The sequence below is a fragment of the Eublepharis macularius genome, chromosome 5 (assembly GCF_028583425.1).
Source record: "Eublepharis macularius isolate TG4126 chromosome 5, MPM_Emac_v1.0, whole genome shotgun sequence".
Taxonomy (NCBI): domain Eukaryota; kingdom Metazoa; phylum Chordata; class Lepidosauria; order Squamata; family Eublepharidae; genus Eublepharis; species Eublepharis macularius.
In genome coordinates, this window is record NC_072794.1 from 77007599 (window position 1) to 77024986 (window position 17388).

The 17388-nt window shown below is 37.9% G+C and overlaps 1 protein-coding gene across 1 annotated transcript in view; it reads right to left on the minus strand.

Moving 5' to 3' along the window:
* ROR1 (receptor tyrosine kinase like orphan receptor 1) overlaps positions 1-17388 on the minus strand; it is a 272791-nt gene that overhangs the window by 66915 nt on the left and 188488 nt on the right. The window lies entirely within an intron of this gene.

Genomic DNA, 17388 nt, shown 5'->3' on the forward strand with positions numbered 1-17388 from the left:
AAAAGATTTGGACTTCAGTTATACTTAGATCAAATATTACCCTAACTAAGTTGCAAACATTTAAGATCATTCACAGGTGGTATCTTATGCCAAAGAGACTATCCTACATATATCCATCAGCTTCCCCACAATGCTGGAAAAATTGTGGAGAGACGGGTACATTTGCCCATTGTTGGTGGGGTTGCCCTTTTATAAAAAGTTATTGGGAGAAAGCGATTGAATCAATCAGAACAATTACAGGGTATGAGGTCCCTCTGGATCCTAAAATCATTTTTTTAGATCAGTGGGAAGACTTAGCAATACCTATGATTAGAAAAGAATTGATTGCAACTCTTTTCGTAGTAGCAAAAAATGAGATAGCGTTGGTTTGGAAGAAAGATCATGCACCCTCTGTCGATTCATGGTTTGAAAAAGTGTGGAATCACTTCATAATGGAAAAAACTCATAATGACCTTTACATAGCTGAACAGTTTCCTGCAAATTCCAAGTTCATGGAAAAATGGCTTCCATTTTTTGAATATGTTGATAAAAATAACATCCAGCCTAGATCAAAATTACTTCAAACAATAACTCTCTCTAGAAGCTTTACAATATAGCTTATAAGTTTTGTTGAATTATATAGTTTTAACTGTATGTGCTTAACTCCCTCCTGTATCAAAATAGCTTTGTACTGGTTAATGTTTTGGTTTATATGTGTACGTTTGTATGTTGTAATGGTTTAACTGCAATAAAAGTTTAAAAAAATGTGATGATGGTTATCCAGACAGGGTAATGGTTCTGTATTGCTTCACAGAAGACTTAGCTAATTCTGTCACTGTTCACCTTTTGCAGTTATTTAATTTTATCACTGTATAATAACGATCAGATTTTCAAAAGAAGACATTGTGGTAAGTCTACATTCAGCACCTTTAAGTTTTATTTTATTTTACTTCATATATATCCCATCTTTATTCCCAATGGAGGCCCAGAGTATCTTACATCATTCTCTTCTCCTCCATTTGATTTTCACAACAACTCTGTGAGGTAGTTTAGGCGGCGTGTATGGCTCAATGTCATCCAGCAAAGTTTCCATGGCAGAGTCTAATAAAGCATGCAAATAATGTGTGTGTTTAAATAAAAGGTTTTTGCTCCTTGAGTGACAGCTTATCTCTTCTCAAAATTTGATTCTTAGTGCTTTAGAAACATTGTACAAACATACTAAGGTCGGTTGATATGCCCCACAACATGGCAATAGAAGGTGCTGCCTCTGTCTCTTCTCCATGAGGAAAGCATTCCATAAGCACTAACTTGCCATAAATATTGCCCTTTCACACAGTGTTGTTTTTTTCTCTACAGCACTACAATTTGATGCCAACAGTTTGCTGGTGGTATGAAGACAATGCACACGAGGGAGCTGAGCAGTATGGTGAGGTGACTGGCACAGCTGATTTGCAGATCTTCAAGCAAGTTCCATATACTGGACATATTGTGTGAACACAATGCTTTTAGAGTTAACTGAAATGCTTACTAAAGTATAAGAACCCCCCCCCCCCAAATGAAGCAAAGGACCTCAAATTATGTGACTTATTCCACTATTTAGAGAGATTGGGCTACTTAAAAAAATAATCTGCAACTTTCCTGAATTGCCTTAAGAATGTTCAGGCTCAGTGTTGTTGGGAGCTAGTCATATGATAAGACACAGCTATAAGATCAAAGATTATTTCATTTTGTGGAGAAGTGGAATGTTAACTCAGAATCTACAGAAATGTTAAGCTCTTCTAATCCATTTTAGCTTCTTCTTTCAAATGCTACATTAAATGCTTTCAGAAATAATGTATCTTTTAGATTAAAGCATTGTTTTATAATGTAACATTAAAATTCAAGTCTACCATGACCTCATGTCTCACTGCATTTCATTGCTAGATCACAAGTTCAACGCTATCTAACTCAAAATGTTATAAAATGTGCATAGGAACTAGTATCTACTATGTGAATTGCCCTCTTTTCCCAGCTGCGCTGTGGCCCACCCCTCACAGCATTTTTAAATGGCCAAATTCTTCTCTAAAATGGAACTGGCGGCCATGGGTAGAATTCATGGCTACCATAATGTCTAGTTAGGTCCATAAAAGGTTTGCTTTAAATGTTGTTATATGATCACAAGTTTGTGATCTTATAATTCCTGCCAACAACAACTGCCCCCCTCCCAATAACTAACTGAAGTTAGGATCACCATTTTACTGAAAAAGGTGTCAAAGGCTTTAAAATGAGTACAATTTTACAAGTAGACTGGGCAGAGGTGATTTCCCCATCCCCCCAGATAGGCTTCTATCTAATCTGCCATAATGTACTAAATACCTGGGAGGGAGAAGGAGACTCACTGGAAAGAGTTCGCATTCTTCAACTTCCACAGCAGTCTGAATTCAATAAAGTCATACTAATAGTAGCAAAGCTTGTGAGCAACCACATTCAAATTTGAGTATTAAATTTCTTTATTATACTGAACATGACTGCGCTTCAAAGACAGCAATTTAGCTGTTTTATTATATAATACAGGTAATAGTAATATTAATTGTTGTTCTGCTGACAAGGGTTTAGACTTCTAATACACTGTATAAAATGTTCCCAGAGCCTCAAAACATGTCTGATGTCCAATTAACAGAGGTTGTTGACCATTTTTGACATACTGAAAAATAATGGCTATAACAAAGAATTATTAATTAGTTATAAGATGGTTGCATATAAACTCAAGAAACACTGATTTAGAACACATTTCAGATACCTATGTAAGAAGATGCTGTACTGATTCATTCATCACATTGTCTTCTTGAACTGGAAGAGGCTTTAAAAAATCTTTAGGCAAGAATCTTTTCCAAATTCTGTAGCAGAGATCCCACTTTTGGAAGAAAAAAACCCTCTTAAAGATGTCAAGAATTGATTCTGTGGTATACATGGAAAACATTTGCTTTAATTCTGAGTGTTGTCTTGTGGGAACTCCCAGTAATATTTCTAGCAAGGTCTATATAATGGAGACCAGGAGACACATGTTGAAATAACTGCAGGATCTCACCATAGTGAGGGGAGAGGAAGAAGGGCAGGAAATGGGCAGAATTGTGAGCACCTGAAATCTGCTGCATGTAGAGGTGCAGGAAGAAGTGCCCCTATAGCTTCAAAGGCATTATCCTTTACTACTTTACCTGTTATACATAACAACAACAACATTCGATTTATATATCGCCCTTCAGGACAACTTAATGCCCACTCAGAGTGGTTTATAAAGTATGTTATTAATATCCCCACAACAAAACACACTGTGAAGTGGGTGGGGCTGAGAGAGCTCTGAGAAGCTGTGACTAACCCAAGGTCACCCAGCTGGCTTCAAGTGGAGGAGTGAAGAATCAAACCCAGTTGTCCAGATTAGAGTCCTGCACTCAATCACTACACCAAACTGGCTTTCTTGTACAAATACTTGCACTAAAACAGGTTACAAAACAGAGCCTTAGATCAAATTATGCCTTTGACATTTATATGCCTTTTGGTTGTGACACCCTCAAGCCACTTGCACCAGAATTAATCTATGTAAATTTCATCAGCAAGATTTATGTATTAGAGGATTTAAAGATTCCATCATGAATCATTGCTTCTTCTTCAGATTCAACACTTATCAGCTTTCATTTGGTACCAGCTACTTAGGAAAGCACTTTCAGAAAACAACTTAAAGTTATAAAAGTTATAAATGTTGATTTGAAACCAGAAATCCTTTAAAACATACCACTTTTAATTTAATAATAGTCAATTTTTATTTTTGTTATTTATAAAAACAATTTGCTCCTGGTCTTAAACCCTGAACGCCAAGTTTCAACCCACACGCTTTTAAAAAAATGCCTGAGTTATAAACTTCTGAAAAATGCTGACAGACCCTTACTGTAGCAGGTCTAGTGGGTGCTCTATAATGAACTTTTAAATTACTTGAGATAATATCTGGAAAGCTTGGCCTTCAATATGTTTCTGGTTTTGACCTGTTGCCAATGCAAACACTGCACATCATAAGTCACCTTCATGAGTCTAAGAGCATAAACTGGAGACCTAGAATGTAAAATCTAAATATTACAACGTATTTTAATTTTTGTGTTATGGAATAGTTACAGCTGTGCTTTTACACACAGAAGATTGAAATGTCTACAAGTACAAAAGGTATAAGGGAAAAATGTGCATATTTCGATAGCTGCGTACTGACATGGTTAAAACAGGAAACTTTCTCTTTATGTACTACTTTAAAAGACACTTGAATAGCACTTAAAGTCAAAATACCAATTCTGGCAAAGGAATTTTAATCTTGATATGATTACTCCAGCTTAAATGTCTGGATTTTACTGTTGCAACTACCTATGATGAATAATGTTGTTTGGCAAACTGAAATGGGTAATGGCAACATATAGTTCATTTTATATAATCCTGAATGTCCTTATAATAAAATGCCTCATTCAAGAGCAGCTGGGGAATACCACATTACATTCAAAAAAGTACAATGCATAAATGAAGTTGTTAAACCCTTTAGTGAGAGCTTTAATTTAAATATGAAATTTAATCATGACTTTTAATGAATACCTTCTGTGCTCTAAAGGGTGATTTCAAGAAGAGATGAAAAACTAGGGGTGTGTAAATGAAACTCCTGAGCTGAAGACATACACAAATTGCTGTTTTGAATTATTACCGTGATTCACTCGAACAGTAACGCACATCCAAGATGCTTGTAAAAAATGAAAACCCCTTCCCTAAAAAAGCAGATTTTTTTTCAAGTTTCAATGCTTACTAGCCATGCAGCATAAGCACATATTTTTCTTTGACTGTATTGATTTCCTGGAAATGGTGTTTCTCCCTTCCAATCAGACCCTTGCAAAGGATGAGCACAGAGTGCTTCAAGCCACTTCATAGCTGCAGAGAGCTGCCATTCTCCTCCCTTCTTTGTGGGTTGGAGAGTTTTCTTTCACTCTGAAAGTAGAAAGCCTGGGCTTGTTCAGGGGCCCCTTAGTGTTACCCAAATAGGAGGTCTTCTTAATTTGTTGGAGGAATTAGCATTAAAGGAGACAAGCAAGAAAGGGTAACTAGGAATCTCCACCTATGTATATGGGGATTGTTCCCCTAGAGAATGCTCAAATAAATCAGGCAGATGTTCAACAGGAAAGGTTTTTTATTAAAAGAGAAATAAAAAGGGCAATAATGCAAATATACACAGCACACATACAAGGCTAACTAAAAAAGTCAGGGAGGAAAATGGGAGAAAGTAATTTGGAATAGGGTGATAACTGTCAGTCCTGAAGAAGGAGGGGTCCGTGGGAGCAGCAGCAAATGACCAGCATTTCACAGGGAGAAGGCTCGAGCAAACTTAAGGATGGCTATATTGACCAGAACACACGCACATTGAGCACATGGCTGGACAGCCCAGTTACAGAGCAAAACATCACTTCGGGCAAGGCTGAGATCTCTGCCCCAAAACAATGGCTTAATAGCTTTTCTGGAGGTAGGACAATAACTTGTGAAGGGTTTAATATGACTATCTGGGATGGACTACAGGTAAAAATATTGCTTGATGTCCTGGTAAGTATAGGACAGGAAGGCTATCAGATGCGCTAAATAGCCTGATTAAATAAGTGGGAGAGGAAAGGTGGAGGAAGGCATTGATGAGATTAGGCAGGGAGAGATCTCAAGAAGTGTCATTATCTCAACTGTTCTCCAGGGCATGGAGGACTGTCAGTCAGTCATTCCCCCTATGACTCATGGCTGGGTAATTTTCCAGTCCCCAGGCCACCGGGTATCCTCTCTGCCTGGCAGTATCTAAGGCAGTATCTAAGACTTATGGCAAGGGGTTTATGATATTCCATATCCACAAACTGCCCTTTTAGCATGGGGAGGCGGAGAGGGGGAAAGGGTCTGACTACTAACATTTAAACCCTTTATCCAATTTGCTTGAAACTTGGAGGTTCTTTGGTGGACAGGTAGAAGAAGCTCCACTGCAATTTTAATGACATTTGTTTGAAAAATGACTCCAGGTCCCACCCTGAAAAAAGACCCCTAGAGAATAATGGGTAAACTGCCAATCCCATTCCTTACTTACTTAAACAGACCACATCAGGAAGCATGGCAAAGGTTAAAGGAAAGGTTAAAGTGTTTTTTTTTTAATTGTCACCCAGTCACTGTAAGAACAGGAAAATGAAATGAATGCAGGTGGTGGTGGTGGTGGTGGTATGTCTATGTCTGGTCTAGAGCTCTCCTGTTAGGCTGCTACCAGTTTAGAAATCAGTAGAGATAAGTGCTGCTGCACAGAGAGGAACCTACTTTGGGAGTCTGTAGAATCAACTCCCTTTGTTCAATCTGCTTGAAATTTAGCAGCCCTTAGATTAGAGGGTGGGCTGTATTCTGTGCAAATTTGGTGCCATTATCTTTATAAACAGCTGCTCTAGACCCTTGAATAGGTTTCCCATTGAAACTAATGGTCCTAAAGAAAAAAAACATGGATTTGACTCTCAAACTAGTAATTTCCTACCCAGAAATAAGCACTCACAGTAACTATTTTCCTCCGATGTCCAGATGAGAAATTATAATGAAGATTTTCTCAGTATACACCCCTAGTAAAAACAACAAAACAGGACCTCTGTCCAGCTATCACTGAGGTTTCCCAACTGTATTTAAAATACATAAATTTGGTAGTTCCCTTTGTACACTTAAGAGATACAATAAAATTTGAAATATTTATTCACTCTAGAAACTGAAGATGAACATGATAGGAAATACTCACATGTGATTAACTACACTTTTAAAAGTCCTGGAAGTGCTATACACACAGCAGCATGGTTACTAAGAGTTAACTCCTCACAGAATCAGAGAGCTGTGAGTGACAGCAGTGTGATGTGGTAGCTAAAAAGGCAAATGCGATTTTGGGCTGTATCAACAGAAGTATAGCGTCCAGATCCCGTGAAGTGATGGTATTGCTCTACTCTAGACCTCATCTAAAATATTGTGTTCAGTTTTGGGCACCACAATTTCAGAAGGATATACACAAGCTGGAACATGTCCAGAGGAGGGCAACGAAGATGGTGAGGGGTCTGGAGACCAAGTCCTATGAGGAAAACTTGAAGGAGTTTGGTATGTTTAGCTTGGAGAGGAGACGACTGAGAGGTAATATGATAACCGTCTTCAAGTACTTGAAGGGTTGTGGTATAGAGGATAGCGCAGAGTTGTTTTCCACTATCCCAGAAGGTTAGACCAGAACCAATGGGTTGATATTAAATCAAAAGAGTTTTCGACTAAACATTAGGAAGAACTTCCTGACAGAGCGGTCCCTCAGTAGAATAGGCTTCCTCAGGAGGTGGTGGGCTCTCCTTTTAAGCAGAGGCTCGATGGCCATCTGACAGCAATGCTTATTATGTGAATCTAGACAGATCATGACAGGGAGGGCAGGAAGGGTTACATCAGTACTTAGTTCTTGTGGCCCCTTCTTACATGCCCAGGGTGAGGTCAGGTGGCAGTTTTCCTCAGGCAGTTTGGCTAGGGATCCTGACAGTGTTTTGCCATCTTCTGGGCATGGAGTAAGGGTCACTGGGTATATGTGTGTGTGTGTGGGGGGAGGTATTTGTAAATTTCCTGCATTGTGCAGGGGGTTGGACTAGATGACCCTAGAGGTCACTTCCAACCCTATGATTCTATGATTCTGCTTCATGGCATCTGATTAGTTAGCATGCGCTAGAAAGAGGAGGGTCTGTTTCAGTCGTAGCAGAGAGTGGAATCCAGTATGAACAGTTGAGAGATGGATTCTTAACAAAAAGAGCAGTTTTAACACCAACAGAACTGGAGAAAGTTGGGAAGAAGTTTGGGAAATACATGCAGACTCCCAAGTGGGCCAAAGAAAGGAGACAGATCTAAGGAGAGGAGATTTTCCCTAACCAGTCAAGCAGGGATGTAGCTCTGGAGAGTGAAGAGATCCCTGGTCAGTAGTGGTTGGAAACTGCCTGTGGAGACCTTCAGATTCAATTAATGACTGAAGGAAAGCACTGGTGTTTAGAAAGAAGGAGAGTGAGATACTAGAAAGTGGGTACCAGTATTCCTGATTCCAAAAAGAAAAAAAGGGAAATACAAGGGAACCAAAGCCTCAGATCTGAAGCCTTTAAGTATCTGTGAAGAGCATAAGAACTGAAGTCTGAGCACGTTCTGATTTTATCTTATATATATATATATTCCAAAAAGAAAAAAGGGAAATACAAGGTAAAAGGTAAAATACAATATTTTACCTAATATATATATATATATATATATATATATATATATATATATATATATATATATATATATATATATATATATATATATATATATATATTGTATTTTACCTTTTACCTTGTATTTCCCTTTTTTTCTTTTTGGAATCAGGAATGTTGGTACCCACTTTCTAGTATCTCACTTTCAGTCTTTCCAAATAATATATATATTATTTTAAAAATGCCTTTGGTGCCATTACTGTTGTTTAAGGATGAGAGTATATCATATCACAAAATCTACTTGAAAATGTGCACAGATCAGGAGAAGGAGTGTGTGAAGGGACAAACTGGCGCTTGGCTGTCATACCCCTTTCTTGTATATCAGCGCTTTGGGGTCAGGATCTTGGAGGTTTTTTGCCTTCCTTGGGGCATAGAACAGAGGTCACCAAGGGAGGTGTGTGGGGGGAAATAGCTGTGAATTTCCTGTGTTGTGTAGGGGCTGGACTAGATGACGTGGTCCCTTCCAGCTCTATGTTTTTATTCTTAAGAAATCCAGTTTTGACAGAATTATGCAACAATGTCAGTTGGACTTTTGAGGTTTTGCAACACAACCAATATTAGCCACATTTTTAAAAAAGACTCACCCATTATAGCTGAGCTTAGAACTTAACAGTCCATGAAAATTTTCTTCCTCTATAAACAACTAGGGTTGCCAGCCTCCAGGTAGTGGCTGGAGATCTCCTGGAACTACAACTAGTCTCCAGGCCACAGATATCAGTTCACCTGGAGAAAATGGCTACGTTGGGGCGGTGGACTCTGTGGAATTATGCCATGCCAAGGTCCTTTTGCTCCCCAAACCCCACTTTCTTCAGGTTTCACCCCTCAGATCTCCAGGAATTTCCCAACTTGGAGCACGCAACTCTATAAACAACAGAAGTGACTGAACTAGAAATTGGGTCACATTTGTAAGAAAAACAAAACCCTAAAATGTCCCATTGAGTTTTGCTGGTCAAATTTACTAAATGGAGGCACTCAATGGTTAAATACAGGTTTTCAAGCAGAAGGTTGCTAGCTCAATCCTAGACATCTACAATTAAAGATTCTTAGATGCCAGGTGTCAGGAAAGACCTTTTTTTGGCTAGAGAGCCCTGGAAACAACTGCTAATCTGAACAGACAATACTGAGCTACATGGACTGATGACCTGACTTAATAGAAGAAGGCAGCATCAATAATGTTTCAGAACTATATTACATCAGGGTTGTTCCAATACCACCCCCAAACTCAGCCCCAACCAATCAAATGTAGCAGAGAACTTCCATGTATTTTTTAATTTTCTTGAGAACCTTGCTTTCCCTTTGTTTTCCTTGGAGCAATGAAGTGGCACCTTTTCCTGCTGCTACTCCAAGGAAAAATCAAGATGCAGACGCACCCTAGAACCCAGAATTGCTGCTACTGAACTTGGGAATGAAAGATGTTCCAAATGCAGTACAGAACATTGTTATTTTACATGATTACAGCAGCAAGACTTTTGTATGAGCAGAAATGGAAAGTACAAGAAATACCAACTACAGAAGATTGGATTTACAAATTGCTGTACATGACTGAGATGGACAAAATGACAAGAAAACTCAAAGATCTTGATCCAGGAGAATATATTGCAGATTGGGGGAAATTGAAACAATATTTAGAAAAAAAATGGGATGTGAAAGGAGGACTGTGGCAGTTTGAGAACTATTAATTTGTGATGTTTTAAATAGAAGAGAGAAGTAACTTTACCACTAATGGGAAAATTCAGCTATTAATTAACCTAAGCTAGTATTAATATTAAGGAGACTTTATAAAAAATATACAGTTTAAATAGTGATGTAGAAAATGGATATATTAGTGGATTTGATATAGTATATATAAGAGAATTTGAATATGCTTAGAGTAAGAGATATAATACATATATGATTTAGAAGAATATAATCGAAAATAAGTAATAAGATAGGTTAAGGGTTGAAAAGCTGTTGGAAGTCTACAAGGAGGGGGGAGGGAAAGGGAGGGGGTTGAAATAAATTAGGTATGATGGGGAGTGTATGTATTAACTATGTACTCACCAATAAAAATTTTTTTTTTTAAAAAAAAGATGCAGACGCACCCTCTGAGCAAATCAATGTGTATATATGAAAACAGAGGAAATTCTGCAAATTGCTTTCTATTCATGAAAACAAAGATTTGTTTATTTTTTAAATTGGCAACCCAGGAGAAGCATCTCAAATAGCTAAAGGCTCAGAAGAATGAACTTAAGAGGAAGGACAAGCATTCCTTTTGTCAGGTCGGGTTACTGTTATTTTAACATTAAAGAATGAGTTCAACATCACACTGAATGACTACTTTTCCTTCTTATTGTTTGATCATACATACCTTACCAATCTAATACCTTGATTATGCCAATGCAATGTTCTGGATGGATGGAGGACATTTCTAAAATCCACATATGTAAGCACTCGCATTCACCCCTCCACACATTCTATGGGCCATGCTGGGCAACTTCAGAAGCATGTGGCTGTCTCACCTTCTCTCACATCCACCCAAAAACAACTCAGGAGAAAATGAAAGAGATTCTGCATTTACACATAGCATGTTTGCCAATATTTGAAAATGTAAAGGATGTAGATTAATATTCCAAAAAGTTCTCAGTCTCTCTGACCAATATTGCCTGCAAAGGTAGTAAAACTAGGTTGAAACATTACTGATATTGCCAGTTACATTCTTCAAATGCATTCACTGATGAATAACTCTACCTCTAGTTTATTAAGAGTTAAAAGGTCACTATGCAGATTAGGTTTCAAAACTCCCAAACATAACTTGTGGGCATGAACCCTTAATTACTCATTATTTACTGCACTTTGCAATTGTCTCTATTCTCTATGCACAATTCTACCAGCTAAAAGGCAAACAGAACAAACATAACTTTGCATCTACAAACATAACTTTGTAACTTTAGCATACTAAAAAGTAACATAGTTATTTTTGCTAGTGAAGTAATAATGTAACGTTTTTAAAAAGCAGCTTGAAATGCACAGAACTGTAAATTAAAAGAAATAGTTTTATGAGAACCAAAGATCTTGTTGGTGCTGAAGTGATCTTTTACATCTTTATCTTGCCTTCTCTTCAAGGATCTCAAGGGGACATTCCTTTTTATCATGACAACAAGGCAGGTTATGCTAAGAGAGGTTGATTAACCCAGGATCACCAAAGGAGCTTAACGGTGGGCTGAGGTTTTGAATCTGGCACTTTGCAGTCTTTTAGACAAACACTAATTTAATATATTACTGGCTTTCTAAAAATATCCATCCAGGCTGCTAATGAAACATCATGTCACCCTTAAGATCAATTGTCTTTAAACAGTCCAATCTTCATATACTTTTATTTCCAAGCAGTCTATACTCCTCTATCTCCAGAGGGATTGAACCAAGCACTCTCAGGTAGAAGGACTAATGGATAATATATGTGATTTTGAATGAGGCACATCTTGTCCATTTTTAGTGCACTGAATTTATTGGCCCTTACTAGGGTTGCCAGTCCCCTGTTCAGAGCAGGGGATCCCCCGTTCCCACCCTCCACCTACTGCTCCTGCTTACCTGGCCAGTGTGGGGAAAGGTGGGGGAATAGGCCTCCCAATGGCACACTCCTGGGCGACACAGTGTGCCCCTGCAGTGTGCACTGCAGTGGGCTGATTTCAGCCTGAAACAGGTCCAATTTGGTCCCAAACGGGCTAAAATCAGCCCACTGCGGAGCACAGGAACAATCCAGGGCCTGTCATGCTGCCCTGGGAGTGCTCCTGAGCTCTGCAGCAGGCTGATTTCAGTCCCCAAAGGACCAAAATCAGCCTACTGTGGAGCGCAGGAACATTGACGTCATTGTGTAGCCTCAGAAGCATGCACACGCTCATCTGAAAGGTGAGTGCCAGGTCTCCAACCTCCCACCTGGAGGGTAAGGGAACCTGGCAACCCTAGCCCTAATGCCCCAGCAGCCTCTGTAAAACGGAGCAGGAAGTGGTTGCTGGCAGGCTAGTCAGCAGAGATCCCAGGTATTTTTAGACATCAGTGATTAAAAGATATGTCAGAAGAGCAGCTATAGAACAAAATTTAAATGCCTTTGTGAGCAACATACTAAAAAAATCACTACGTTGGATCTTGTCAAACAAGGGGAGCATTATCATGCAAGGGGGGGCATCTCTACTGATTTCCTCCCTTCCCAAAGGAGCCTTCCAACTCCTCCCTCACACTATTCCTGAGGATCACCCACCTCAAGAATCAGCATTACAGGAGCATTTTGTACTGGAGTGGGAGGGGAAAGGTAAGAAAAGCATGCTCTCTAGGTGGAAATCCTATTGTTTGTGGTAAATTTCAATAGGATCCAAGCCATTGTCTGCCAAAAGGCACAAAGTGATACAAATTATCGTACTGCAAACTGCATATCACTTTTATCCCAATTTCAAACTGGTCAAAGCCATATTAGTTTATAAACCAGATTACTGGGAAAAGTCAAGAATTCTTTTGCTATTTTGGGCATTGTAGTAAGCAGTCCAGTACAAAAATTCAACCTAATGCAAGAATACATATTCCATGTATCAATATATCTAATTCTCAGCATTGTCCCATCTGTAGATACTTAAATCTGGAGGCTGGGTTATGGCCAGACAAGATCTTTCAACAAATCTGAGCAAAGTTCCAGGGTTGCAGAAACCCACATTGGTGGTAGATTTAAAAAACCCCAAACAGAAGAAGCACCTGTAACTTTAAGAAATGAATCCAACAATAGCCATTGCTAGGCAGCTACAAGAGTATTGCCAGCATATGGCTTGCATGACTTACTCAGGTTCAGCTGCTTGCTACTGTTCAACAGCAGCTGCTCTGCAAAAGCCAGCGTGGTGTATTAGTTAGGATTTCTGACTAGGATCTGGGAGACCCAGGTTTGAATTCTCACTCTGCTGTGGAAGCCCAAGATAGTCACACACTCTCAGTCTAACTTGCAGTGAAGATAAAATGGAGGAGATGAGAATGATGTAAGCTGCCTTGGTTCTTCATTGTAAAGAAAGGTGATGTATATATTAAATATATTATATCGTTGAAAATGAGGGAAAGATAAAAGGTAGGGTAGGGGATGGGAAGAAAGGACAGAAGCAAATGAAGATTATAGTGGTTGCCAGGAGGAGGGAAACAGAAAATACAAGAGATAATGAGGTGTCCCTGCAAGCTCTTGTGTGTTAACCATCATAGAATCCTAGAGTTGTAAGAGGTTTTACAGACCATCTAATCCAACCCCCTGTCACAAGCAGGAGCAGCCTAAAGGACCCCCAACAACTGCACAAAACTGCACTAGTTTTCCTGGGCAGTGGCTTCTGGGGTTAGGGAAGGAGAGAAAACTAAAGACAGGGGAGCAAATAAAGGTCAGTTGGGAAGGAAAGAAGGAAGCAGGAAAAGGGGAGAAGCTATAGGGGTTTAAAGGAAGGGAAAGAAGAGACCATGAAGGAGGGGGAAATGAGATGTCCTCACCAGAAGTCCTTGAGGGTCCCCTGCTTGAGTTGTATATAATGACACGATGAAGCCAAAGATGAACAGTTTATTTTGACATAGAATTGCTTTAGGATCTGCTTCTTATTAGTCATTCTTTTGCATTTTAAAGGTCTAGTTTTTAAACTAGAAATGTCAAAAAATCTGGAACAGAAATGTACAATAAAACATGTCCCTTGGCTCTCTGATCTATTAATCTTTCAAATAAGCCAAGATAGCTGGATGATCCAGGGAACAGTTGTTATATATAGTTACCTTGTGTGAAATGATCAGCCATTCATTATTCTCACTGGGATTTTTTTTTAAGCGGGGGAAGGAGACACTAAAGTCTAAAATAAGTTACACATTCTCTGAAATGGTTTAGCAAATTGGTGATTGGTACTGGGATCAATTTCTGTGGTAGCTTTTCTTGTATGACCTTCGCATTTCACACTCTATATTAGTCATAAATGAGACATTCAAGAAACACAAATTCTTAAATAAGAACACACTCTATCAGTGGAAAAGCAAACAAAAGAGCTAATGTGCTGTAACTAAAAAAATTCTCAAACAAAGTCCCAGTAATTTACTACACTGGCTACTCAGGGGGGACCCCACAAAGAGAACTGAAAAAATTCCAAGTCCCATATGAGGCACTTGATTTACTGAACATCCCTGGATAGCAAGAGAAAATGAAAAGGTAAATTGTGCATGGATATGAAAGCTGTATTTCTATCCTCTTACACCATATGAATCAATTTCACATTTAAAGATTTTATGAGAAGAATTGAAGAAAATCTAAAAACCACCATGTGATAGAAGGTTGAATTCTGAGATTCTCAGAGGAATATTATAGAACTGGTACACTTTAGGATTTTGATCTTGTAAAGTCAAACACTTATAACAAAGTGCTCAGAGAAATAGGCAGCAAAAGGTAGAAACGTAATTTATAGTTTTCTGATAAGTGAAAATCAGTACAGAAAATTCTATTGTTGGTGCCAAAGAGTAATGAGTTGGATTAAATTCTTCTATCAACTGAGCAAGTTCATAGAATTGTTTTTGCCTCCCCTTTCTCCAGCAGCCACCTGTGCCATTGCACAACGACATCCCATGCACAGGAATTGCCTCTCATTCTTATATAAGTGGTGAGTGCTTTGTAAACTCAAACTCTACCTGTACAAGAATGCAGGTTTTCATTAAAAGCATTTTATTACTTTCTAACTGAATTTTCACATAAAGTCTGATCTACATAGGTGTTGAGAAAATGATGTTGAATTGCTCTATATCTGAAGAGAACCGAAAATCAATATTTACTTTTGTCTTGTAAATTTACAGGGCAACCTTAAGCAGAGTTACTCCAGTATATTAGACTAGAGTAACTTTGCTTAGGATTGCAATGTTAATTTTAACATATATGAAAGAAAAAGTTCATAAACTAACATATGTATAATTTAATATATGTATAGTACCTTATTCCTCTAAGGTTAAATAATTGTTATAAAGTAATATAAATAATGGAAATGTGGATTGGTGTCCACTGACAATTTGCAAATATGGTGATCATGCAAAAAATCTGGGAAAAGGTTATGTAAGAAACAATATTAATATATTCAGCTCCCTAACATGTTATTAGGTATCATTTCTGAGTATGTAAAAAAAAAAAAAAGAATACAACTTTCATTCTAGTTCTTATTTTGGCAGCCAAAATGGCAATCACTAAGAATTGGATATTAACGATAAATACAAGTATCAAAAATCAGATCAACAAAGTCTGGCTAACAGCCAAAATTTTGAGGTTAAGCAAAATTATTCACCTAAAAAAAATGGCAGGCGACTAATTCCTTTTTTTTTTTTTTACAGCTTCTCCTGTTTCATGGAAACAAAAAAAAAGAAACTGAATAAATATGTTCAATTGTTATACTCTGTTTTAAAAATATATCCAATCTGTATGTTATACATTTTCTATGTATGTAACTAAAGATCATCCTACTTTTTCAAATAATTTTAAACTTCTTAGGACTGGTAAAGTTCTATACCTGTTATTATTTGTACATCAATATCAAAAAAAAATCTTCCAGCCTATTTCTTACCACATCTCTCTCAATGTGATATAAATTTGTGATTGCCAGTCAAGAGGCCTTGTGACTCTGCCCAGTCCCCCCAGAAACAGAATCTCCCTATTTTTAGCAAGGCCCTATTTTTCTGAAGTGGATGTGGATGGTTGGCAACATCAACAAAAGCCGATTCATTCTTTGTGGAAAAACAAACTTCTACTGAATGGCAGAGATAGGGGGATGAAGATAAAACAGAACTGCCACAGATGACTCTAAGCTGCTTCTAAAAATTATTATTTTTATTTTTCATTCAGTGTTTCGTTTTTAACATTTTGGTGAAAAACCACCTTTTCCCTGCTGTATCAATTGCTGCTTTCAACAGGTCTTCACGGGTGGTTGCGTCTCTTTTAAATTTCATTTCCTGTTAAAAAGGATAAACAGGCAACTGTTTAATGCTGCCAATTTAGTTTATTTAATAAAAACTGAAAGTTGAATGAGACTTAGTTGGTAGTCATTTGAGAAGTAGTCAGGGTGAGGAAAAAGTTTGAAAAAGGTTACCCATTCAGTTTTACAATATTTTAATAAGAACATGAAAAAATATCTAATGAAATACTGAAGTATGTGTGTGTGTGGAGGGGTGTGTGTGTGTTTCCTCTGAGAATGGCAGGTACTGTGAAGGCTGCCAAATAGGGACATCTGCTTAATTGGGAATGCTGGCTGTGAACCAATTTCACATGAGGCATTTAACAAGCTTTAAAATCCAGTTTATATGGATGTTTCTGAGACCACATGCCAGCTCTTGGGAGAAACAGGTGGAAGCTGATTCTTTAAACTGTGTATGTTTGCATGACCTTTACATTTTTCAATGCAATTTTGAAAACATTCAAAGGAAATGCGGCTGTATTACTGACCTTGACATTATGAACTATATCCATGTCCCTCAGGATTTTAAATAACTAAAAAAGGGATTTCCCCCATCTAGAACGAAAAATTGAAGCCCCAGGTTCTAGCTCACCAGAAGAAGCAGTACATTTGAAGAGGCTAGTAATGCTAGTTTACCAATAACCATATTTCTAATCAGTAGGAAAGTGCCACCATCAGGAGAAAAAGGAAATAAATTGCTCTTATATAGATTTTTGGTCTCTAGATTATTGATTTTGCACATTTTACTGTTTTGATATAGCATTACTACACAAGGGGTGATCCATCAACCTGAATGAAACATAACATCTACACATCATAACCTGCCAGGTGTATAACCACTGCATTTTTGAGGTAACAGGTATATGGTGTGAGAAAGTTCATAGCAATGTTTCCCAACCTTTTGTCCATGGAGGAACTCCTAAATTAATTTTTCAAATCCCAAGGAACCTCTACCTATGAAAATATTTACAGGCCAGAAAAAGTTGATGGCAGAAATGCAATTCAGTTACTACTAAATTAGTTTCAAGAAAATTTATTTGTAAAGAGCTGACACATACACACACAAAGTTGATCACTGTGATATTTCGTGAGATATTTGTTTGTTTTTGCAGTATTTCAAAATTTTTCTTTCTTCCACCATT